Raw genomic sequence first — 26493 nt, forward strand, 5'->3', positions numbered from 1 at the left:
GATTGGTCCTTTGGAGCTGGTTACCAAATCTGTCTCACTCTGCATGCTGACAATGCTCAACTTATTTGCAGAGATGGAGACAAAAAGCAAGAATGGGGAAACCAAGAGAACTCATATTTGTATTATCCCCTTCTGAGGGAGAGTAGATGGGCAAAAAAAGACTGAAGGAAGTGCCCTGCAGACAACCCCTACCAGACTTAGCAGTTCTGACACAGGGACCTTTGCAAGAGGAGAATAATGAAATTAATGAGAAACTACAGCTAATGTTGCTTAAAAAAGTTATGGGTAATAAGATTTGTATTAAATATTTCCATGGGAAAAAATATGCTAGAAGGGTAGAAACCATAACATTTTAAATTTAGTAGACATGGTGGTGTTGGGTTGACGGTTGGACTTGGTGATCTTAGAGGTCTTTTCCAACCTTAGAGATTCTATGATTCTATAAATGGCTCAGATACTAAACTGCTTTTTTTAAACCAATATTTTAAAAAAAAGGTTTCAACAACTCTTAAGAAGGAATGAAAGCCTTGTATATATTAGTTTTTATACATAAATAGAATTTATAAAATGTAAAAATATACAGGAAGTATATTTTGCCATGTGCAACTGCCCATATAGACTATACCACCAAGAAACATGGAGAACTGGGAAATGTTGGCCCCTCTGGGAAGACCAGCCTCCAGTGGAAAGGAAAAGAAGCTGGTTACCATCTGGTAAGCCTCTGTCTGTTTCCCGGCAGACTAACCAACTGGGAAAAAAAAAATCTTTGGAGTTCAGGTGGCTCCAGTACCTCATCAGAAGTCAACATGACTGGTGACATGATGGTGTTGGTACGACTGCTCAGTAGTCATCCTCAATACATGACTGACTGCTAGGCTTTAACTCATTACCCCAGCAGGTCTGTGCCTTCTGATGCCTGTGACTTCTAGAATTTACTTGTGATGGCAGTTGGTGTCTCCTTCACATACAGAATATGTGGGGGTTCAAGATGAAGAATCAAAACAGCAGAGATATGAGATGTTGGGTAGTTTGCACACGCAGGGGCATAACACTGTGGGGTTTTCTGTATCCTGTTCCTTTCCTAATTATTCCTAAAATGTAATTAGCTTTTCTTCACTGTTCCTAAGCTCTGAGATATTTTTTCATAGAAGCATGCGCCAAACCTGCAAGATCGCACTCCTGAACACTAAGGCTCGCGGAGCGCGGGGGAGTGGTCCATACCCATAATTTTACAATTCGAGCTCACTTACTCCTAAGCAAGCCCTCCTAACACGCTACTCCCATGAGAGGAAAGGCCAGTCCTGCTGCAGAGGGCTCGGCCAACGCCCGAGGCGGCTCCTGCGGCAGCCCCTGGGCGGCAATGCCCGCGCCCGCCCCTAGATGTCGGGGCAGCCCCAGCAGTGCGGGCAGAGCGCTGCCGCGGCTGCCCGCGGAGGGATGCGCTGCCACCCGCCCCCCCCGTCTCTGCAGGGATTTGAACCCCCGGGAACCCACTGGCTGTGCCCGGAGCCTGCTTTCAGCTCCTCTTCTGAAAACTACTTCGTTGCTTCTTTCCTGAAAAGCAGGGGGATCGTTTTAACTGTTGTAAGACGTTCGTCCACCATCCTGGTCGAGGCTCGTGAGCAGTGCATGCAGTACATTTTGTGCTCCATGGATATGAGTGTAGTTACTCATAATTTCTGGAGGGGGCTGATGTTTTAAAACAGGTCATCTTCTACGATGGTCTTCAGTGTCTCCAAGTCTGTTGACCGAGTGTTCACCATCCAGTGGCCACACCAGTGGAAAGCATCTATGCCTCTCCCCTTCAGACCCAAGAAATCCTTTTTGGAGTCTTTTTTTTTTTTCAGCTTAAGAGGCATACAATGTAAATATCAACATGTGCAGCTGAGAATTAAGGCCAGGGAGCTGGGAACACCTAATGATTTTGTATTTGCACAAAAAAAGAGTGGAGGTTTTTTACATCACCAGCAACTACTGTTACCTGACAGAGAACAAGATTTACAGCATCCCAGATTTTCCTCAAAAACAAGCCTCCTGGCTTATCAGCAGGCAAATGCTCTAGGAGTCAGTTAAGCTGGATCGGGGGTGAGAAGTTTCTCACTTGTTTCCAGACTGGAAAACGTTTAAGAGACAACAATGGGATCTCGGGGTACCTGATGGCAGAGAGCAAAGGTTGTGCTTCACTGTCCCTGCAGCACCGTGTTTGTTCTGCAGAAAAGGGTGCACTCTGTAGTGAAGGAGTAGCACGTATAGACCGTTAAATATCTTCATCTTTTCTTCTCCACAGTGTCTTGGGTTTGTGTTGCATACGTTACACATGCATCTTTATCTCATGCAGAGTGCTGTTGTGTATTAATCACACATTACTATTCTGCTTACATTTGCACAGAATCAGCTGCCCGACTAAACTGATTTGTCCAATTAGCACCCTTAAGATTCTAGATTAGCTACAGCCATCAAAAATCTTCTGTAAGAAAACAACATAATCAAATAGAGATGGGTACTGGCCTGCGGCAGGTGTGGCTTTTATTTATTTCAGTGTCCGCTTAAACTCCAGACTCAACAATGATGTGGCAGCTAGATTGTACCTTTGCACCAGGAAAAACCTACAGGCAGATGGGATGGTTTCTTTCAGCTGAAGAATTTGAGCTGAAATTTCCATTCCAGAAAGGCTCGATAAATAAAAAGTATCTACTTTGCCAAACACAAAATCAAAAGAGATTAGATCTCTGGGAAGGAATTAGATGCAACCTTCCATCCTACTATGTGGCCTGATGCAATTAAAATACTAGCAAAAAAATGGGAGTGCTAGTGAAAATTTTAGTTCTCCAAATTCACATGCAAGCAGTGTGGTGGAGGGATGTAGTTGCAGTTTGTATTGTTGCCGAGTGTCTCTGAGCACTCTCAGATCAATAAAGCTTTTTTAAGCTTGGCGACAGCATTTGTCTCCTTGCTGGGAATTCAGGGATAAACTGGTAGATAACTGAGCAGGGGCGGTCGGGGAGTGGAACATGAATTGCTCTGCTGATCCCACACCTGTGAAATGCTGCAGAAGGAAATGATTTGGCCAGCATAAATTAAGGCAGCTCTGAGACTCATCTAACATACCTCAGGAATTCAGCCTGCCAGCACAAAATTAGACAGTGCAGAAAGCTGGCTAAACATAATCTTTGCATCTTCCATGGCTTGCGCAAGTAACACAGCCAAGTGACATTGTCAGATCTCTTCAATATTAGAAACAAAATAACACTGTTTAAGTAAGTTTTGAAAACACAGCATGCACACCAGAGTGTTTAATGTGTTAGCTGGTTTAGGTGAACCTTTGGATCTCTTGCAGGGGAAGTCATCTTTTTCGTTGTGGATCTCATCCAGCAGAATGAGACCCAATTGAGAGTGATTTCCTAGGCGCCACCGCAACACTTAGGACAACATATCATTGCATTAAAAAAGACATCGTGAGTCAGAATCTCTGGAAATCTCGGACTAAGTATGAAGACTAAATGTTATATGCCAAACTATCTCAGCTTGTTCACAGTGAAGATCTTTGATCTGTCTAGCTGAACTGGCCTAAAGGTTTTTGGCTTTACTTTCAAAGGAGAAATCTCACAGGCTGCTGAAGTGGGTACACTGATACTAGTCTTTATCTTTTAAACTTGCATCAATAGTTCTTTGTTCCAGTGGCCTCCCATCCATATAATATCAAAAGGTGTTCAGTGTGTATCAATGGACATGCACCTTATGCAAAGGGGCATCCTGCAGCCATGCACGAAATTGAGCATCATGGGACTGGGAGCGTGCCATGCACAATGCACTGGTCAATGCAACTGAGATGCTTAAGTCCCCCGTCCATTCATTCACTGAGTAAAACCTCACCTGGATGTGTCACAGAAAACTGAGAAGATGATTGAATGAAAGTTTGCAAGGACAAAATTTAATTTTTTCTGCATGAGGCAGCAGATTCAGGTCAGTTGACTGATGCTAATGGTTTTTACAAGGCACTGGAAAAGGTCAAGATCATAATGGACATCTCAGTTCTTGAAAATGTATGTTATAGTTGTTCTTTTCCTCTTATGTGGGTGACTCCTTATCTATCAACAACACTGAAGCTATTTCACAGCTGCTTAATCCAGATAGCCCAGCCAAAGGATTGCATTCTGCATTTGGCCCACCAGAAGAACGCAATCAACACATGGTTCATTTCGTGCCACCCTCTTTCTTGCAGGCTGCTGAGATGGCAGCCAGACACACACCACAGGCTGGACAGATTGCTCTGGTAGCCTTCTCCGTTCCAGAGACTTCATGAGAACCTTAGTTCCTCCAATGCAATGCTATTAGCTGTGCATCTCTGAAGAGATAAACATCCTAGTTTTCACAGCCTCATGGGAAGGGGGTATCTGATCATGTCACAGGAGGACAAGGAAATGTCCTGCCATATAACCTTAGTCACAGGATTCTCCATTCCCTGATGGTCTATGTCTGCATTTGAGGCCACAGGATCAAGTGTTCATGTGATGGAGAAGGTCTCCAGAATATGGTCCTCCATAAGCGACTGAGACCAGATCAAATCATGATCTTCCCCAGAAGGGAAGATCAAGCCATTTCAACAGTCCTCTTTGCCAGTGGTTTCTCCTCAACTCATTTTTGTGGAGCTGGTATGGGAGCCAGTTGCACTGGGTGCACGTGCTGAGAAGTCTGAGCAGGGCAATTAGGATCAGAGCCTTACTGCTGCTGTACAACTTCCGGCATAGCTACCAGTCCTCCTCTTGAGTCACCGTGAGGGCACTGGTATGTCGATGCACCATGCACTGGCTTCTCTTCAGTGTGCAAGTGTCTAAGGACCTACACCTTAGCAGCAGCAGCAGCAAAAACTTGCTCCACCGTAGAGCTGCCCCTTTGCCCGCTTTTCCTTCCTTTCCACCTAGCAGAGGGCGCTCCGCTCCCAGAAGTGGGTCCTCAGCACATTCCTGGGATGGAGCTTAAACCAGTGGAAGGAAAAAGTCCTACACACACACACACATATACACACCCTGGGAGACAAAAAAAACCCCCCAAGCTCAAAACAAACCGCGCTGAGAAAAGGTTTGTTGAAACCCTTGAAAATCCAGCCAGGCAACAGGCTTGTGAGCCAGCGAGGGTGCGGGAGGCCCCAGGCCGGCCGGCGAGGCGCAGCAGGTCAGGCTGGCAGGCAGCGCTGGAACTCCGCAAGGCCGTTCCCTTGCGAAGGGCACCCTCGCCCTCCCCGGCCTCCCCGGGATCGCCGGGCGGTCCGGTCCCGCTGCCACATTATTGTGCGGCGCAATGGAAAAGCCACAATGCGAGCGGCTCTCTGGGGGGGTGGAGACAGACACAGGCGGAGTCAGGGCTCAAATTCTTGAACCTTTCACATCCTTTCTGTAATTTGAAACATACTTGTTCCCATTCCAGAACCTCTTTTTTTTTTTTTTTTTTTTAAATTCCTTCCTTGAGGCTGTGGAAATACGTTCAGAGAGGAGGGGAAAAAAAAAAGAGAGAGAGAAAGAAAGAAAAGAAAGGAAGGAAGAAAAAAAGCAAGCCCACTACTTATCAGAGGCTCCAAAACAAAACAGAGAAACGTGAGAGCGTAGCCCTCCCCAGCACAACTGCTTGCGGGCTCAGATTTCTCTTCAGATGGGTCATGGCTGCTGCAGTCAGGGGTTTGGAACGCAGCTGGTCCTGCCTGCAACAAGGAGAAAAAAATCCCATCTCTTCTGCAAATGGCATTTGCCTCCTTTCATTTCCCAAGTTCTTGGTGTTCTAAGCAGAGGAAGCCATTTGCAAAAAGCTTGGGGCACTGGTCGTTGCCCTTACAGATCCTGGTCATCTTCAGTGGGTAATTCCCCCTCCCCACTCCCAGCCCCTTCCATACCCCCTCCCAGTTGGCCTGGGAGTAAAGGGACATCTGCATGTCCCTCCCCGCCACACCTCAAGTGGCACACCTATAAGGATTCCCATTTACCTTCCACAAGACTGTCAGATAGACAGTTCCCATGTTTAGTGGGGGGTGTACACATATAGGAGAGGAAAACTGGCTGATGTATACTCCGAAAGGTTTTGAAAGTCCCCCCTAATCTCCCCAAAAGGCATGGAGCAGCATGGAGTAGCACAGAGCAGCACAGAGTGCTCTCTTGCATCAGCCTGGCCTTCACTGCCCACTCCTTTCCCCCTGGGTAAACCACAGCAGGTGACTGTGCTGGTGCAGCAGGTCTTTTTGTTTGCTTTGTGTGAGGAAGTAGCAATTACCAGCGACACTAAATGCCACCTCTGGTCAGAAGTGACCTGAAGCTCTTGAGTTGCATACAGGCAGTTGCAGTGCAGCAGGCAGGCAGTGCTGGAGGAGGGCTGCTAAGTTGTGAGAAGAAGCATCTACCCCTCATCCACTCCAGGATCACACCCTGCTCTTTCAAACCAGAAAAACAAGGATGAGGGGAGAAGCTTTCATATTTCACTGGCATTATCATAGGTCTCAACTGTGTTAATGTGGTATCGTGCTGTTTACATGCATACGTATAGATGGGTGTGAGCAAACCTTAAGGAAGGCATGAGGTTTTCCAGAAGAGACTCAAATGGGCACATGGGTCATCCAGAGGGAAGGAGAGTCCATGGGCACAGGACATAGCCTTTACACGTTGTACTCCTCCCACAGCCACTGCTCTGCATACCCAGGGCAAGTGGGGGAACTTGGAGAATATTTCTGTTTCCTCAGGTGTATAGCTAAAGAAGGAGGAGGAGCAGGACTCTTTGGAAGACAGAGATGGGGCAGAATTTTTTTTTAATTTATTTTTTTGGAAGGGACACTGTGACATTTCAGGGTTTCCCCATAGCCGAGTCATGCCTTTCAGCCATGTGCCCCATGTAGGACGGCAGCTAGGTTATGCCTACCAGGGAACTCCTCCTTAACCCAGGTCCTGGCAGCACAAGTCACCACACTGATACTTTGCAGATTGGCAGGAAATGCCACAAAGCCCATGTGTGCTTAAATATTTCACGTCACACAGCACGTGATATTCTGGCTGCCTGCAACACTGCAGCATTTGGGCTCCCTCCCTCTGAGGAGATAAAGCATCCTGATAGCTTAGCTGTGTTTAGCCAGACACCCTCAAGACAGTCTTTGTCTCTGAAGCTGGACATTTGGAGCTTACAGCATCTTCTGAATGTTACCCTCAGATGGGAGCCATCCTGCCCAGGGCATTCCCCCATCTCTCTGTTTCCATCCTTTGCCCTCAGCCTGGATTCCTGCTCTTTAGCCAATACAACGGTAGCATGGTGTCTTGTTTATCACTTTTCATTTCTACCACTTTTTGCAAATAAGCCTTGGCTACAAACACAAATGTTCTGCTCACTTTTTCTTAGGCATCTTGGATACTAAAGGGTTATTAGTGCTCTATTCAGGCCCATGTTGTATTCCCCGCCCTTCTCCAGATTGTCATGCAAGTCCAGCTGGAGTTGCTATGAAATATGAAACAAGACCTCAGTTAAACATGTATTAAGTTAGTGACTTCTGGGGTGTTACCAACTTTCTAGAGATACCACATGTGCCTCACCGAACTAGATGACAGACTGAATAATAAGTTATTTCACCTGGTCATATTTATCAGAGCAGGTTTGTCCTGCCTTTTTTACAGGGATCCCTGTCTCACAGGTAGCAAGCAGGCCAAATGAAATCTATTCCTACAGGCATTGCTCTCTGCAGTTCATTTTTACTCTATTCCAGTCCCACATACTTAATTCATGACCTGGTTAGCTGAAACAAAACAGTTCAGTCCCCTCTGATTCAAAGATTTTTGGAGAAAGACACCTAGATTTCTTGGAGTCATTGTTCAATGGACAAACTCCGTAGATGGGACTCTCATCCTAATTCAAATCCTGTGTTAAAAAGTGATGGAGAAAAATCAGCACTTGTCAGTTTTCCAGAAAAGAAAATGTCCCGAAGCTTATTCTTCCTCCCTGGCTGCTTCCCTGTACCTGTCACAACTGCTAAGCACCATCTGTGGACCTCTACAGAGCTCATGATCTAAAGCAAGCAGCATGCCAAAGGTAAGTGGGCAAGAGACTTAGTCTGCAGCTTGTCACTGTTGTAATGTTGGGCACCTCTAAAGGGATATTAAGTCCTTCAAAAAGGTAGCTGAAAATTCTCCTTACACAGGGAAACCTCTGTGAGATGCTAGCTAAAAGTGTCATCCTACCCATCTGGCCATACTGCAGAGACAGGTGGCATTTGGGCCACAAGCCAAGAGGTCCTTAGCTGGGGACCTTTGTATCTTCAAGACTGAAGGAAAGTAAGAGAAGCTTTTATGTGTCTTTGTCCCTATAGGAGATCCTAGTCTTAGGGGATGTGGCTGGGATAGACATGCCAATAGCTGCAAGGAGATAGAAACCTTCTGTTTTATAAATACCAGCTTGTACCCAACTGCCCTTTACATACTAGGCTGGTTATTCATTGCTGCTGAGTTTGAAGAAGGAACTAGGACAGCAAGAGAAAACAACCCACGGAGAAAGGCAGCAAAGAAGAAAGGACTAATACGACCTGGAAGAAGACAGCTGAGACTCTCTCTGCTGACAGAATCTTGCAGGGGCTGAGAGGAGACATGTTGTAAGAGGCTGGCTGGAGTCACAGCGGTGCTGGGAGATGGTGGGGTGCAATCATGCAAACATACACTCTTCAACGACTTCACTCTCTGTGCAAAGGAGTATGCACTGCTTCACAAGGGGTGAGTGTGGGGCACTGTTTTAGTTGCCTCATCTTCTCCGCTAACCATTAGAAATTGGTTCCTTTCAAAGAGATAAGAGTAAGTAGGCAGACTTGAAATGATGACAAGAATCCTGAACTCAGTGTGACTTCTAACCGCTTGTCCCAGACACAGGCCAGGATTTCGTTTTAGGCTCTGGGAAGCCCAAAGGAGGATTTAGCGGCACAGGAGGAATCCTCTCGCATCCCTGCAGAAAACAGAAGCAGGGTGGTCTCTGGGTGACAGCAGGGCGCAGGGATTGCTGAACACCAGCCTCCCTTTTAATACTGATTTGCAATTAAACATTTTGCCTCATGAATCTGTTTCTCCCTCTGATTTTATCCCCTCTTTTAGAAAATGGCGCAAATAAAGCTGAGCTGCCTCATAGCTTGTCTGTACTACACTAAACAATCCTCCAAGGAGTGGAGTAAAAAAGGGTAAAGATTAATATGAGTCTTTGCAAGGGCCTGTGTCCATGCCAGGAAAGGGTGTGATCCACAGTTCTGCTCCAGTTCCATTCCCCAGCCTGTTCCAGTCGGCTGTGACTTTTGTTAATCCCCATCCTGGGGCTAGAAGAAAGCAGGACCAACAGTTCAGTTTGCTCTGACAGGACCAAGCCCTGCTTGAAAATACTAGGAAACCTCCTGAGTCAGCAACTCACTTGCTCCTACTCTTGGAATAGCTGAGATTCCCGGACACAGTAACTTGACTCTGCTCCTGGCTCAGGGCAGCCACTAGCTGAAAGGCAAAATAAAATCCCCTCTTGGCCCATTAACGAGGCCTATTCTGGGTTCAGGAGAAACCAGTCTGACTGATGAACTCCCCTGGCTCAGGGGCTCTGGCTGGGGCTAGGAGAGTTATTCTTTCCTTATTCAGCAGACAGGAGGATGTTAATGGAGAGCATATGGGAGGGGAGGGAGTACTGTGGATATTGCTGGAGGACAGCCAGACTGAATCAAAGCCCCAAGAAGCCTATTCTCCATCCGGGCAATGCTAAAACAGGCCATGGAGAGACGAGAAGTCCAGCTGTGATACGGGGGAGTTGGGAAAAAAGCCCTCTGCCTTCCCCAGCTTTTTTACTCCCACTCCAAGTCGGACAATGGCGCAGTATTGTCACATAGTCCTGTAGGCATGGTATTCACAGTGGAAGCCATCCTGGGGAAAAGCGTGCCTCAGCCAGGCACTCCGTCCTGAGACTCCTGCTATAGACTTCAGGGAAGCAAGAACTGCCTCTGTGCTTGTGAAGTGCCATCTAATTTATGGTGCTATAGAAATGATGAATTACAACAGTCCTACAGGCTACAGATGGAAAAGCCCTGTTAACTCCTCCAGCCCATCTCCCAGAGCTGATGCACGACTGTTGCCTCTCAGTTTCTGTCTGGGCATGTTTTGAACAAGCAAGCAACAGAGGTTCCCATATTTTGCACTTCTTATTTCTATTTTAAAAATCAACCCCAATGTGATTAATGTAGTATGGACTATCCAGCTGCTTGGATATGTCAAGCAGGATGGAACAGGGTGCATCAAAGGCAGCCTACATCTGCCTTACCTTAAAGATAAAATGGAGGACTAGCTAGTGAAGATCACAGCTTGAACTAAGAAGCTTCCCATTAAGTAGGAGGGCATTAGAATCAGCTCCAGTAAAAATTAGGTGTGTCCTTTTTGGCTACTGATGATCTATTAATGTAGCAATGGCTGAGGCAGATTTTGGGCATACATGATGCTTGGCCTCACATCATTCACCAGAGCTTAATTAACTAAGGAGCCTGGCTTGTTTAGCTAGCAAAGGGGGATATAATTGCAATCTATAAATAAATACTTCAGGGGGTGAACACATGGGGAGGAGGAAAGAGCTATTTAAAGATAAAGGACAATACTGGCACAAGAGCAAATGGGTATAAACTAGCCATGCATGCATTTAGGCTAGGGATTGTCAGGTTTCTAATGCTGAGAGCATTGATGCTCTGTGAAGGCCTCCCAATGGATTTAGTAAGGCCAAAAACCAGTCTGGTTTTAAAGGGCAGTTAGATACATTTACTCAATGGATTGTATGAAATGGCTGGCTGTGCAAGCAAGGAGCTGGACTTATAGAATCATTTTGGTTGGACAAGACCTTTAAAATCATTAAGTCCAAGTGTTGGACTTGAGAAGCCCAGAAGGAATGTCCTGAGGTTCTCTGGGCTGCAGTAAGTCCAGGATGAGTTTTGGCTAACCAGCTGCAGGGCCCAGTAGGAGCAAGGTGGGAAAGAACTGGAAGACTAATAAAACCTGAGAAATTTAAACTGCACCTTCATTGCATAGTAGGCAGATTATCGATCCAAGTAAAACTGGAACCTGAAACTAACCCCTCTCCAAGGACTAGGCTGGCTGGCTTGCTTTAGAGAGGTTTGTGGGGGACAGGAGGAGATTATCAACAACAGTCAGTAAAAGGAGTCTGTGATTAGTTTTTGTGAAGACATAGGCAAGAGAAAAGAAGAAAAGAAATAATGATTGGTTTTCCTGTGAGCAGGGAAACCTGTGTTGAGGTTGGGAAGCCCATAGTTCTGTTTTGCCATCCGCAGAAGCAAAAAGATCTTGTAAGCCAGAAAACCTTCAGCTATGAGAACATCTTGTCATGTTCTCCACTGGGGTAACAGCTCAGCCTGACCTCAGGCTGAGACTAATAAATGGTGCCCCTGCATGCAGTAATCCCTCTCTATGAAGTCATTTGCCAAACAGACAGTGGGTGTCTTTCCCTGTGGCTATCCTGAAAAACAGCTAGAATAAGAGAGACCTTGACCCTTGACTAAGGCATACTGGAGAGGCAGATGTCCAAATCTTAGCTGCCTTATCCAACTGGAAGCTATAACAATAAATCACGTACTCCAGTTTACACCACCAGCACAAACAAGATAATGGACCTTATACCAGAGAAAGATCTGTTGTAACACAGCACTTTGTTTCATCCTGTTCCTGCTGGGAGTAGAGGGATGAGGGACAGCCAGCAGAGACGAAACAGCTATACAACTGGCACAGACCTCCATGTATTAAGGGAATTTTCCTGTGGGAATCTCCTGCCTGTTTGAGTTCTCTCTATGCTCCATAACCAGTGCAAAGCAAATTTAGCAGAGACCAGAGAATCCATCTTAAAATGCCTTAGGGGGGACAGAGAATATGGTATAAATGGAACTGCAGCAACGTCTCTTCTAATTCTTGTAATCTGTCACCTAGCTGCAGCAGTGATAGGTGCTTTAGAAACACACAGACAGTCTGAGTATGATTTGATCACATTAGTGGTAGCCCATGCATCAAGAGATTCAGAGGTTTTATCCAGAAAGGCATTAAAATAAAGATGGTTGTGCTTCCAAATCTCTCTTGTCTGGGAAGACAGTATCTCCTAAGTCTGGCTCTACTCCTGACATTTCTCATTCTTTGCTTTTCCTTACAGATCAGAAGTATAACACAAAATGCCTTGTCTTGCTATTTTCATCATTCTGCAGTCGGTCTCATTGGGAATCTGAGGCATTGAGGGTGGGAGGTGATGAGCTGAGTCAGGTCTGAAATATGGTTCCTTGCACTAGAAGGATGGAGATGTGGCTTCTGTTTAAGTCAGCAGTTCAGGTGTTCTTGATGCTGAAAGGTGAAGGTCTTGAAATGAGGTACAGGGTTTCCATCCAATTACTAGCTAACTTTATGCAGTAGTCTAGGAAGCTGAGAACTGCATGAATGAAAGCACCAACATGTTGGCTGGGGAACAGCATGCAGGGGAAGCTTGTCCTGTCGCTACTTGCATTTTCCTGGCTGTTATGAAGCTTAGACATTTTTCATCCTCCGGGTCTAAAGTTCTTGGCCTGGTAACCTTCATCAGGTTGAATCAACTTTAAAAAATAGGAAAGAGGATGAAAAAAAAAAATATTTTCCTTTGAGGGGGGCTTTTATTTAAGATGCAAATTGAGATTTTTTTCCTTTGACCTCCCAAAACTGAAGAGAATTTATTGGTCATTTTCACATTTTTAACTGACATTCTAATTTTCTTCACAAAAACACTTCAAACATAGAGAACCTCAATAAATCTCTAAAGCACACAGTTAAAAGTGTTCACACAGGCTGTAAAATTGTAACTCTGGATTTGTACAATTCATGCGTATGGTCAGTCATGTCAAGCTCTAAAGAATCTACCACTTCAGCCATCTCAAAAAGGCAGTAAATCTCGGTTATGCATTGAAAGTGCTTAGGGAGTCTGGGTATTTATACCAATGAAATGCCAAAATATTTTACTGACACGCTCCATTTTTCACATTCTTTTACTAGCAGTTAATTTTTTATGTATATATATATATTTTAATGCTGACAGTTATATTTTGGCTATTCTTAGTTTGCAACTGGCTAGGCCTCCTCTAGTCAAAACAGGAGTCTGAACAATTTCACACACATGGCACCCTGGGCAGAAGACAGTGGAAACCTCACAGATATGTGCACGCCCGGGCTGAATATAGTTAGAGCTACATCTTTGGAAGCTCTGCAAATGTTTCCATAGGAGTGATTCATTGGAGTGCTGCTGCTGAAGAGGCTGTGTCAGTCCCCCGTGTCCCCACACAGGGCCAGAGCTGCAGCACTGTGGAAGTGAAAGGGGTGACTCAGTAGGGAGTATTGCTTCTGCGTCAGAAGCACTTTAAAGCACCCAAGGGATGTACGCAGCTAGAAAGGTAAACTGAAGCCTTTAAGGGATGTCCACCATATGGTGTAGTTAAGTCAACCCTAGTACCCAAAGCAACACAGCTGCATTAATGTAGTTCTCTAACTGTGCTCCTTACCCTGTCTTTTAAATGTATGCACCTAACACGGCTACGTGTCTTTCCTGACCCAAATTAGCTCTCCTATCTAATTCTGAGCATCTCTGTATGATACTGCTTGGTGCTACACAGGCATCACCAGTAGCTCTCTCTGCTGGAAGGGTGCCAGGAGCACATTTTATTTACAGATGGAAATCAGTTAGAAGAGGCCAAATTCCTTCTGGATTGACAATGAAGTCACAAAAAACTGGTCTATAAAAGATTTAAATCCTGGCTGTCAGGGCCTTGACACCCTCACCTGGGTCTCCCCCCACCCTGCGCACGGCCCAGGACCCCATTTCAGTCCCCTCAGGGCCATCAGTCCCTGCGTCAGCAACACCACAGGATGCTGGTCTCCAGCTCCCCACCCGGGAGCCGAGCTCACAGCCTGGCCTTGGCCTGTTCCCATCCCCAGGAGGTGGCCAATGCCCAGGGCTGGGGCTGCCCTGGTGCCCCTGGCTGGGGTGGTGGGATGGGCCCGGGCTGGCAGACCCTGCCCTGCTGCCTCGCAAGGTTCCCTGCAACTCCCTGCACTTTGTCCCCAGGGAGCTGCCAGCCCTTGCTGTGCCCTGGCGCTGACTCTTCTACGCTTGGTAGCTGCTGCCTGGCTCTTTCCTAGAGGTCAGGATGTTAAGAAGGAAGGACAAACTCCAAAGATGTCCAGCTAATGCCACCCCTACTACACTGTAGAGCAAAAGCAATCTAATGATCATAACCATGGTCTCCCTCACCCTCCTCAGAGCCCAGACTACATACTCAAAGGCATAATTGAATACAAGACATATACTTAATTCCTGGCAGAAACAGAAACTGCTTTTGGATTTGAACAACCAGCTACCCCCTCACCCCATGAGGAAGGTTTGGTTTTATTGTATTGTCCATTCACTCCTCTGAACGGCTCTCACTTCCTGCTTTGTGTCCTTCTGGCAAGTATTGATGGGCTTCTTCCTTGCTATGAAGAGGATACCATGAACCTGTCATACTTCAAACTGTTTCTCAGCTCACCTTTTGCTGTGATGTCTCTGTGAATTAGGTACCACCTCTAATGATTTAAAGATAGTGAACCCACTATGTTTTTTTTCACTTCCTATGTTTTTACAAATATCTGGCATAGCAAGTGAGACAAACTCAAACAAATGACATTCCTAGGTTTATCTCTCTCTCCAAGTATGATGTGGTAGCTACAGATTACTTTACTCCACACCCTAGGGAACCACTTAGCTATCAAGCAGTTTTGAAAGAAAACCACAGAAATTCAGAGATTAGAAAGCATTAGAAAAGCCTGCTTCTGCCAGAGGCTGAAGAACATCATGGCACTTGAGGTCATGCAGTCAACTGTCCCTTGCTCTTCCTCCTTACCTGCTCACTTAAATCCAAGTTGCTGAAATGAATCAGCAGATCAAACAACAGACCATGACTGAGGTGTTTTCTCCAGGCAAAGGAGGCTCAGGCCAAGCCAGAAGCTATACTGGCGAGGTTTAAGGGCAGGCTTCAGATTTGCCCTGAAGGGTCTTTCCATACAATGCTGGGCTGTGGAAGATTGTTTTATCTTTGCCAGTCAAAAGCTAGAGGCACATTATGCTCATCTAAGGTTATATATCAAAGCAATGACACAGATGGAAGACAACCAACTGTGTTTAAGACCTACAGTATTATGGAAATGTTGGAATAACAGCATCATGTGCTACTTACTGACCCTGAAAAGAAGTAGTCTACTCTGGCAGCAGGGCAGCCACTAACTCTTAGGTGCTGCAGTAACATCAACAGACTCGTCCTGCAGGGAAGCAGCCTTGTGTGCTTTCTCATGGCACTTCTGGGTGCCATTAAAAATAAATCCATACTGTGGCAATGGCATGGAACATGGGTGCTTGTAAGGGATATGTATTTTCAGGCCATAGCCATACGATCTGGGCCAATATGGATGGCACATATAGGCATCTGGAAGATTTCATTCTTTCCAGCTGCTCCTCATTACCATTTGCTTTCAGTAATTTCAAGAAATACTGTGGCTGCCTTTTCCAAGTCTCTGTCAGACTTTCTTCCAGACAGAGGGATTCAGGTGGCTTTAGTTGTTCCATTTTTTTTCCAAAGAAATCGAACTTCTTCTAATACAGTGTAATAAGGGCACTGTGTCCCCAGGAGAGATTAATTCTCATTTCCTGGCCCAGTGCTGGAGGTAGGTAAGTTACAAAAATAATTCTGCAGCCTGTGGCTACTGTTGCACACTGGAGCTGGCACTCTTAGGAGAAGGTTTAGAAATGAACTGCCTATTTACAAAGGAAGCCCAGTGTAGTCAGGACGGGTTTGTTCCATAAGGAGTACAGCAGAACTCCCGCAGCACTACTAAAATAATAGGAAGAGTAACAGGGACTGCTACAGGATTGAGTCGTAGGCGTCCAGAAAACCCAAAAGAGGCACGGATTTTGTCGGCTGCACAAAGGCAGCTGTCACCTCCTCCCACCGGCCATTCGGGGAACGGACGGCGAGCGATGCATAGCCAGCCATCTTGTTTCCAGTCAGACTCAAAAATCCATGTTTGCCAAGTAAGAAGGAACAAAAATGTGTTGAGCAAAAGATTTAATTTCCCAGTGTCTACAGGGAAATCAACAGACAATGGGAAGCAACATAAAAAACATATACATGAAAGACTGTTATTTAAAACCAGTTGACATAGTCATTTTCAGTGGAATCTGGCTGGCTGTAGCCAGTATTTAATTCAAAAATTCCTCAGGAATGAAGGTCTTTTGCAGGCCAGCTTTATTTGGCTGGGGTTGGGCTTTGCTTTTTCCCACATCCCGCCTGCTGAAGTTAGAGGTTGATGGCAGGGAGCCTGATTCCTCTGCCTCTTCCTGTGCCGGACACAGCCAGCCAGCATCACCTCTTTTTTAAATTGTCTGCTAAAACTGCTGTATGCAACAGAAGCTGGAGTGGGACAGGAAAGGAACAGGATCATCTGCTCTCCCTTCTGAGCACAGAGCAAAAAATTACCTGAAGGATGATCTATAAGGAATCAAAGAAGTTAAAGAAACCACGTACAGTCCAGAACGGGCTATGTATGGTCCCATGGCAGTAGCAGCTTTCCTGCCTGATACCTCATAAGCCATTAAGTGCTGCAAAAAGAAGCTGTCTCGCACAGCAAACAACAGCAGCAATGCACTTGCTGCTAGCACTAGACATAGAAAATGAAAATAATGACATACATAAAGAACCTTTTTAAAGCACTGATCAAAAAATGTTAGATGATCATTTTCTGCCCTCTAAGATACGTGCAGTTGAACTAGAGGCACTTAGAAGCTCTGGCTTTTCAAACGAGGGATACAAAAATTAGTCCTACTCAAATGTTCTGTTCGGCAACACATGTAGCAGGTAGAAAATACACAGCAGGCTGGTGTGGTTGAGCTATTCCCATGTAAAGCCCCTCATATGACAGCAGTAAGGTAACCAACCCAAATCCACCCTTAAACCAAGAATACACCCCACTACACTTCTGTCTTGTACACCTCACTCGCTCTCATTCTGTCTCCTGGGATGTTCAGCCCTGAGCCTGCTAAACTCGAGGTATTGTCTCTTGTTGACTCTGGAAGGCGAGGTGGGGGGGCAGCTGATACAGCAGCTCCAGATGTGCTTTTTCTATTCTTTGAAACTGTTCATCAGAAAAACAAAAAGCCCTGTGTTGCTATGGAGACAGTATCTCTGGCACTGATGTACCCAGTGGGCGGCAGCAGCTTCCTGGCTGCGGAGACGCCCAAGGCCTGGTACTTGTACAAGCTCCTCACTGCTGGGCGTGCTCTGAAGCAGAGGCTTCAGCTTGGATGACAGGCTGGGTTTTCGCGAGGTGGCCAAGAAAATTAGAAAGTGGTGGATCCAAGGATCTGGGGATTTTACACCTGAAAAGAAATGTCCAAGTGAGACTAAGGTGAATTTGGAGGCAGGCAAAAGCTGTACAAACCCCTGAGAGGCAGTGCACAAAGAAAGCCAGTAGCCTCTTTTGAGATGAAAACATTTTCAAAGGTTTGAATTATTGTATTTATAGAGATAATACTAGGAATAGTGGAGAAACTAACGAAGATCTTTTTGCAGAAGGAGGTTGTTTTGGTTTTTTTTCCAGGAAAGCAGTGGGAACTCCATCTTTTGAATCATTTAGAACTTATATCTGCACTTGGTAAAGGAAATGATCCTCTGTCAGTCCCCAGGAGACACATGAAATGAGACCAATTAGGGTTTCTCCAGCTCTAAATACGAGGACTGTGCAAAGACATACTTTATCCTTATTATCTTTGGAAGTGAAAATGAATAGGGTGTGCCCCAGCTGAATTAAAATTAGGGCTTGCATTATGTAAAAAGCCAGAGTAGATGATCTGTTCTGTCCTTAAAATCTCTGAAAACACGAGCACAGGGTTACCAGATCGACTGGGAATATCTGTTTATGAAGGCCAGTCTTCTGGCCAGTGTCCACTTGATGAAGCCTCAGAGGACAGTGAGAATAGCAGGTAATCCATCTGGCCATGGGTATAGTGCGGTATACAGTGAAAGAAATTTCCTTGAACCAGGGGAGTGATCCCTAAAACCTGAAACTTCTATCTGTTTTAAATGTATACTGTGTTTACCACATATGACTACCACTCCTTTCCCACGCAGATACTGCTAGTGATCAGAGATTATCCAGACCGTTTTACAGCCCAGATCTAATAAATGAGCCACTTTTATTCCTGCCGTAAAACGGTGCATCCTAATTGAACTCACAGAAATCACTTGAATTGTAACAACAATACCCTGCCTCTTTGGCTCTGCAGTGGGCAGGAGGACAGGGATCCACAAAGTGTACAGGATAACCCCACTAATAAAGATTAGGCCATGGGATTGCTAGGAGAATGGTGTTGTGGGTTGCCCCATGGCGTAGATGTAGATGTGACCTTCTGGATGTGCTCATAAGAACCCTGGGAAAGGTCTGGAGTGTTGCCCACTCTCGTCTACATTTTTCTCCCCAAAGCAGTTTTACTTCATTACTGTTCAAGAAACTGAGAACGGCTGTTGACAGGAAGAAGCCCTATTAGCAGAGACACCCTCCTGGAGGTGGTAAGGAACAGACATTAGGCTGCTGTCTAAATCATGCAGCAGTCCAGCTGGCCAGGGCTTATATCTCCTGACATCTGCTTTCTGAGGTACTGCCATCTATATTAGATTCCGTCAAAAGCCATTTTGCCACCAAGCTGCGCAGCTTCCTGGGACGTGTGTCACTGCAGGGGGCTCACCATGCCCATCCATCGTCCTGGAGAGATGACATCCACCCCAACAGCAGAGACTGGGGGCTTACAACACCTTTATTTAGAAGCCTTGGAGATCTTCCCCCCGTGGGGATACTCTGCATTTGGCTGGCTCAAATGGAACAAACTCATAATTTGCTATTACGGAATTAGAAATGCAGACACTTGTGGTGTTTGCTCTGAAGTTATCTAACTCAGGAGAGCGTTCTCATCAGGGATCAGACACAGAAGTGTCTGACTGGATGACACCTTCTCAGAGGTGTCCAAGGTAAACAGGTGCTACAGGACAGGGCGCTGAGAGTTCAGCAGGTGGTGAGGAGTGATCCCACAAACCAGTGCAGTGTTGGGCACGTGGCGTAGCTAGAAGACACGTCTTGTTTTCAAAATTGAAATTCTTTTCCTGGCCCTGAAATAATGCATGGCTCTGCTGGAGAACCATGGTATTAACTGGTATTCCAACTGGACCAATTTCATTTTGCTTCCTAAATTTTCCATATCATAGATGGTTGGATGCAGCATCCTGCTACTTCAAATGTTGCATAGCGTTGCTATGCTCTGTTAAATAACTTCCTTCTTCCTTGCCAGAAATAGCTACATTTCAATAGCGAATGAAGAGATCCTAGTATTTATAGTTTCTAGAGCTTCTAGTTGGGATCACTGAGATGTATAAACATAAAAGTTTTATTAAAAGTTTGTATAAAAATGTAAAAGTTTGATTTTGCTGTCTGGAGAAGAGGCAGTTAATAGGGAGGAGCATCCAGTATGGTCAGCTTAGCCACTCCACCAGAACCTGCCAGGTAAAGGACATTTCTGCCCAACCACTCTCTCCTCAACCCTTTCCACTGATCTTTGTATTCAGATGGCCTGACAGACACTACTCTGGAGCCTGAAGAAGACAGGATACTTCACTAGTGCTGTTGTAAGCTGTGTTGCAGACTCTGCGACAGATTATTGAATGGGTTTAGACCTTCAGCAGGCTGATGATGTTCCCTTTCCTCAGGAGTCAGCCCACTGGACAATAACAGAGGCAAAGACACCAGTCAGAGCCACTGGCAGGGCTACTGGGAGGGCATTGCTGCTGGCAGGAGTGTCTGGGGAGGTGGATGTACCCAGCAAGCCAGTGAGCTGTGTTCACTCACCCGAGGGCTGATTTAGCTCAGAGGTAGTACGTGAGACCTTGGCCCCTCTCCAGCTCTTGCCTTCCCCCTTCTCTCAGGCATAGTGGCACGGGTTAAAAGCAGGAGGACTGAAGAAAGCACAGCCTTACTTAACCACATATGGAAATAAAGAAACGTCCACAGCAATATGGGGAATCAAGGGAGAGGAGGTGAAAGGAAGGAGGGAGATAGGAAAAGAGGGAGGGAAGGAGAGGATGGCAGGGGATCCTTTCCAGCCCTGCTTACAAGGTGCTGGATAATTCATGGCTCTTGTTTACACTGCTCCAGACCACATCACAGACATTCCCGGTTAATGGCTTCCATCTGGAGCAGCCATGTGCTGCCCAGCCTCCCCCTCACCACTCTGGGGTCCCTGCCAGCAGAGGAGTGTCTCCCTCCAGACCTTCCCACCCGCCTGCCTCTCACACGCTGCTGTCACCGAGAGGACTGGTGCATGCGCCGTCTCCGCGAGACATTACTGTCAAGTTTCCATGACCCAAGATAAGGGGGCTGGGATATACCTCAGACAGCGGAAAGCCCCGTTAATGTGGGGCCCACAGGATGTGCTGGAAATGCGATGCAGGGACACCCAGTCGTTCTGCACAAGCTCAGCCTGAGTCCAGCAGGGATTATTAGCTCTGGCTCAGCATCAACCCTGCTGGACCTGGGCTGCTTCCCAACAGGACCACTCAAGTGTCTCCGCATTGTGCTTCGCAGCTCTCTGGTTTTGGGAGGGTTTATTAGCTTGGGCATGTTGCCAGACATGAGCTGCGTCTCTGCATCTCTATAGTGTTTGAACTAAGAGAGCTTCCCCGTGTTCAGAGCACAGTGGAAAGACACCTGCTTGGCTCTATGGGAGCCCAGGTCTGGCCAGGTTGGTGCTAAGCCAGGCTTAACAGGCCCTGCTGGATCCAGCAGGATTTGTGTAAAATCTCTCAGGTGTCCCTGCACTGTAGTTCCCAGCCCTCGCAGCTCCAGCACCATGGTCCTGAAACAACCCCGCTGGTTCTGCCTGGGGCAGGTATATCAGGTTGGGCTCTGCATTTTGCAGAAGTGGCAAAGCTGCTCAGAGATCTGAATCAGGTCTGGAAGCAGTGCAGCCATAGTTGCACAGTGCAAAACAAAGCCTCAGTTTCCAAGTCCTGCCAGACCTGGCCTGGCTCAACTTTCTCTGCATTTGTGGTGAGGCATGAAGTGCAGAGGCAGAGCTGTGTGTGGGCTCAAGGACCAGAACAGCCAGGATGCTGGAAGACAAAGGTGCACAGTGGAAGTGGAATGGCCGGAGGAGACAGTAGCAAGGAGGTACTGCTACAGATCTGGGTAAGCTGCATCCAGAAGATCCAGCTGGGCCAGAGGACAGCAAACAGGGCCTGAAAACTGAATTTAGACTGTCATGACATGCAGAAAATTCACTGAAGTTGGATTCAAACCCAGGCTACCAGGGCAGTTAAAGCTAATTTATTTACTGAGTGTCCTACAAGGTCTTGGAGTTGTGGTCATGGGTTAAAGGGAGAGACACTTGGAGATCAGCTGCTCGCTCTGCTCTCTTTGTTTCTGTCGTGGTCTCTCTCGCACTCTCTCTCTCGGCTAAGCAATACATTCCCAGCATCTGTCGAGTCTGATCTGCTCTGAGCTCGAATGAGAGGCAGGCGAGGAGCTGAGATGGGAATGAAACAGATTCCCGGTCCGTGACGAGGCGCTGAGACTCCTCACCGCGCCCCATGCGGGTTGCCCTGTCATAAATCATCGTTTGTCAAATTCAATAAGCATCTTTAACACAAAAATGACGCTATCTCCTGGGAGCCCCAGGTGCCTGAAATTCTGCACAGATGTGGAGACACCAAAATATGAGGGAAGGGGGGAGGACAGGGAGGGAGGAGGAAGGAGGACAGATTTCACATGGCAGAAAGGGGATTTTTCTCTACCCTCTGCTCCCTCCCCATCCCCTCGCCCCCACCCCACCACCACACATGCAGCCATGTATGCTGTCTTCCTGGGAATGCTGCAGACCCAGCCCCTGGCACATGTTTTGCATCCTCTAAAAGGAGGAAGCAGGCTGTGTATGCAACATGGAAAATCCATCCACTTTGGGGGTCCCAAGCCTACAACAAAGAGCACCCCTGCCAGCAGAGGGACATGGGGACGGGAGGAGACCCCTGGGGAATGGCTTCCTGCTTTGGACAGAACAGGTCATGGGATACATTTCATTAGAAATCACGCTGCTGCTGTTTCCACTCCCCCACCAGCAACATGAGAGCTGAAGTCTCAGTTAGACACCCCATCCCTTATTGTGCAACAACAGGAGGCAGGAGAATAGGGCCACCTCAGGGGGTTCAGCTGTGAAATCTCACTCCTCGCTGGAATGTGCTGCACACTGGCCAGAGCCGGGGACCGGCACTATTGTAAAGAAAAGGCTGAGTGCGTGCTGCTGTGCGCACTGAAGCTGAAAGGAGGCTCCATTAATGCACGTACAGGTTGCATTGCACTGTACATTATCCATGCCTAAAATGCCACGTATAAGTAGGGATATATGCAAATACCCACGACAGCCATTTTGTCTCCCCCTCGGGACTACAGTGCCTGTCTCCAAAATGTAAAGTGCGAGACTCTAAACCTGCTTGAGCTTAAGTAGCAGAGGAGAGAGACCAGCATCCTCTGCAGATCAGGCACCCAGGGGACACAGATCATGACACGCCGTCACGGCCAGCTGAAGCTCAGCCCAGCTGCCCGAAATGCATCCCAGATGAGGTCCTGCTTACGTGACAGCCACCAGCCTGGCTGACACCTGGGCCAGGGGGGATAAAGCAGGCTTGAACAGCCATGCTCTGGGGCTTTTGCAAGTGGGGTTTGGGCACAGGGGGATGGCGTGGTGCTCCCCGGCCAACAGCAGGCTTACAGGCGGGCTGAGCTGCGTGGCTTTCTCTGTACCCGCTCACACACACCCTTTTTGTCAATGAATCATTCAGGTCACTGCAGACAAATCTCCAACCACCTATTGCCATTTATTCCTCCTAAGATACGTGTGCTACAGAGCAGCCATTTTAGAAGGAGTGTGAAGCTTTCCAAAACTTTTTACAGAGGCTGTTTTGAATCCCTCTACTTGCTGAGCCACACAGATACCCTGATACCACAAACCTAATTGCTGAAGTTGCAGAGGGGCAGTAGAAAAACACTTTAAAATTCCAAATAAGTATTAAAAAGAGCTTCAGTAGATAAATATGCCTTGACTTTGAAGGTCAGAGTATTGATCCATCTGAAGGCTAGAAGCAAGTACTTTGTGCCGCACTTGTGATCCTCCCCTTGCTGTTATTATCATTATTGGCATCATCGTCGCAGTAGTGACACCTCAAGGACCTAGTCAGGATCCAGACGCCATTACACAGGGAACACTGAATTCAGATGAAGAGACATGTGATGAACAGTCTGATTCAAAACAAAACCAAACCTATACATGACAAAGCAAACACAGCAAATCCTTGTGAGTCAAGCTCCATGCCACTGCAGCCGGACTGCTCCCAAGCCAGGCTGTTAGAGGGGCTATAGCATCTCTGCACTGTACTGCAGTCCCTCCTGGAACTGAGCTGCTGATATACCTGGGGACTGAGTCCATCCAGTAAACAGCACGTATAAACCTATCACAGATCTGTGCACTTGAACTACCTTTGGGGCTGCTCCTCAACATGTTCTTCTTTTTCACCTAGAAATTTTACACACGTGAAAAAAGAGAAAGGAGGCCGTTTGTCTGGGAGCAGCCCCCATTTCCCACCACAGCTCTGACAATGTGCCTGATGCCAGGCGGTCCCAAACAAGCGGCCACTTTACCCACAGGCAGGTGGAAGGCGCATGCCTGTGCGCTCACTCCAGGCACACACAGATGGAGAGCATGTGCCCTGAGCCGTTGCTCCGTGCACGCACAGACGGCAAGCACAGGCCTTGTGCAATCGCTCTGTGCGTGGAAGATGGCGTGTGCCTGGCTGGGCCGCCGGCCTCCACGCACCCGACGCGCTCGCCGTGCTGCAGCGCTCTGCCTTCTGCCCTGGCAGCTGCAGAGCTGGACCTGCAGTTGCAGGCAAACACGTTTCTGCCTGACAGAAATGCAAGAGGCCTAATTTTAACCCAGCGCGCATGGGGAGCAGGACAAGGGAAGCGCAGCAGGACAGGTTGCTGCAGAGGCAGCGGGAATTCCTGGGAACGGGGTAATTGTTGAGGCAGCTACCTATGGATCACGTTTCTCCAGCAGCAGTGGGTTAACCTGAATTAACCCAAGGAAAGCTAGCCTGGGTGTGCCTCTGTGTTCTGCAAATACACTCCACAAATCCAGTTAGGAGAGTACGCCCAGAGAAAACTGGGGAAAGAGAGACTATGGTATTATATAGGTCAGTTATTTCAGACATGGAAGTGATTATCTGAAACTGGGGTGGGGGAGGTAATCTTAAAGAAATAAATCAACTCTCTCCCCTGCCATAATACCTTGGCGATAGCTTTCCAATAGGATAAAGCTGTCTTTTTTCTTTTTTTTTTTCTCTGCAGGGAGATGTCAGACTCAAAGACTGATGGTGTTTCAGGTCTGAATCTTGCCTAACTTCAGTCTTAAGCCAGGTAAATTCTGCTTGGTGAGAGAAGTAAATGTTCTTCTTTAGACTACCTTCCTAAGGAAAGAAAGCTTATGTGAGTGTGTTGCCTACACAGCTCTCTCCCTTGCTACCTCTTTAACACTGCAATGAGTTGCAGTCCAATTTGCAGAATTGTCAGGCAGTGAAATCCCAGGAAAAATCTCAGGCAATAAGTTTCATGAAAACAAATGGCTGGATAAAGTACTGCAACCCAAATGAATGTCTCCACAGAGGGGAAGGGGGGCAGAATCCAACTGTGGTACACACTGGTAGCAGCCAGCTGACCAGTCAGTCTACCTGTACTGGTGCCCAGTCAGCACACAGGCAACTTGCACGTGTGTAGTTTCCTACCCAAACGGGGTGTTGTAAAAATGGAGAGGTGACAGGGGCTACAGTACCATTTAGGGAGAAGGGTGTGAGTCTACAGGAGAAGCATCATCACTTGCTTACAGAACATTCTGTTTGTCAGCGGCACCTGTTCAAAGCTGCTTGAGGGTCTGCGCTGCCAGAAGCAATCTCAATAAAGACTAATCACTAAGTTCCTGAGTGTCCAGAACTCTCAAATTAATGCAGGAAGGGAAAGGAAAAGATGTATTTAAATGTTTTTAGCACGTGGCTCCACAATTAATGAGCAAAATAGTAATATCATACATGTACCCATATATCTGCTCATATCCTTCATTTCTGCTAAATCTCTAGGGTACCGGTAGTAGAAGTTCACAAGCACAAAGCAAAGGTCATGATGCTGACAAGATATCTTTATTGCTAGACAACTCCCCAACCCACCCATGATAAATTAAGGCCCTTATTCCTGCTTAACCCATAACCTTTGTAGTAGACCCTGAAGGTCAGCCATTGCAAGTTTTCCAACCTGGGGACGGGGGCAGGTATGAGATCCACATTCAAAGGTCCCTTCTCTTCTTGTCTGATGCGCAAATCAGTTCGCATAGCCTCAGCAGTACATCCACACTCCCCCACAGCACAGACACACAGAATACTCACACAAACGCACTGCAGTGGGGATAAAGCTAATAGTTTACATGCAAACACACGCCCAGACATGTGTTCCTTCCTGGAGATGCCCCCTCCCCCTTGTGCTTTACACATTATATAAGAATTTTATTCTGTAGTATGCTCTGAGGAAGGCGGCATTTTGCCAGATTTCAAAATGGCCTCATTTATCACCTAAATCCCCTATGAAAGCTAGGGAATAAGGTTTGTAAAACAGCCCAGATTAATGAGGCTACATCTACATCTTAATAGCTTTTGTGTGTGCACAGTACTTCAATCTGTGCTTGTGAGCAGTGCGTATTTCTGTGGTTTATGGACTCTCTTTCTTCCTCTTACCTGGTATTTCTGCGTGTGCTCGTGTTTCTGTTTAATTCTCTGTGTGTGCGCTGCCTGTGCCCAGCACATAAAACCTCCTTCTGTGACTGTAGCTGCCTATGCTGCATGCAGGTGAAATTCTCCCTGTGAGTACCTCCTGTTTTGCAAATGTGATCTGTATAGGGAACATATTTATGCCGGGGTTTTGATATCAGTTGGTATATTTTTGTGCGTGTTAAAGTCACCACTTCAGTGCCGACTCCTTAGGCAACAGAAGCCTATATTTCTTCCCTGTGTTGGGGGAATTTCATTTTGCTGCTATATGTAAGAATTCTGGTGAAGTAATTAACAGAAGCCTCCAGAGGCCTGGTTATGAAAACAAGGCTCCACGTGCCAGCTTCAGAGGAACCTTGTACTCCTTGCAAACTCCTCCAGGCAAGGAAGATATTGCAGCTGCAAAGGGAACATAACCCAGGGCAGGGAACGGCGAGCGCCGAGGAGGTCCGTTTCTCTGTCCTTGAAAACAGCTTTAGCAGAAAGCTGGAAAATGCAGCAAATTAGAAAAGGAGGTTCCAGAT

General features: G+C 46.8%; 1 protein-coding gene across 1 annotated transcript in view; it reads left to right on the forward strand.

The window, feature by feature from the left end:
* Positions 1–26493, forward strand: part of VASH1 (vasohibin 1) — a 155530-nt gene that overhangs the window by 53857 nt on the left and 75180 nt on the right. The window lies entirely within an intron of this gene.

Source organism: Grus americana, chromosome 5 (assembly GCF_028858705.1).
Source record: "Grus americana isolate bGruAme1 chromosome 5, bGruAme1.mat, whole genome shotgun sequence".
In the NCBI taxonomy this organism is placed as follows: Eukaryota; Metazoa; Chordata; class Aves; order Gruiformes; family Gruidae; genus Grus; species Grus americana.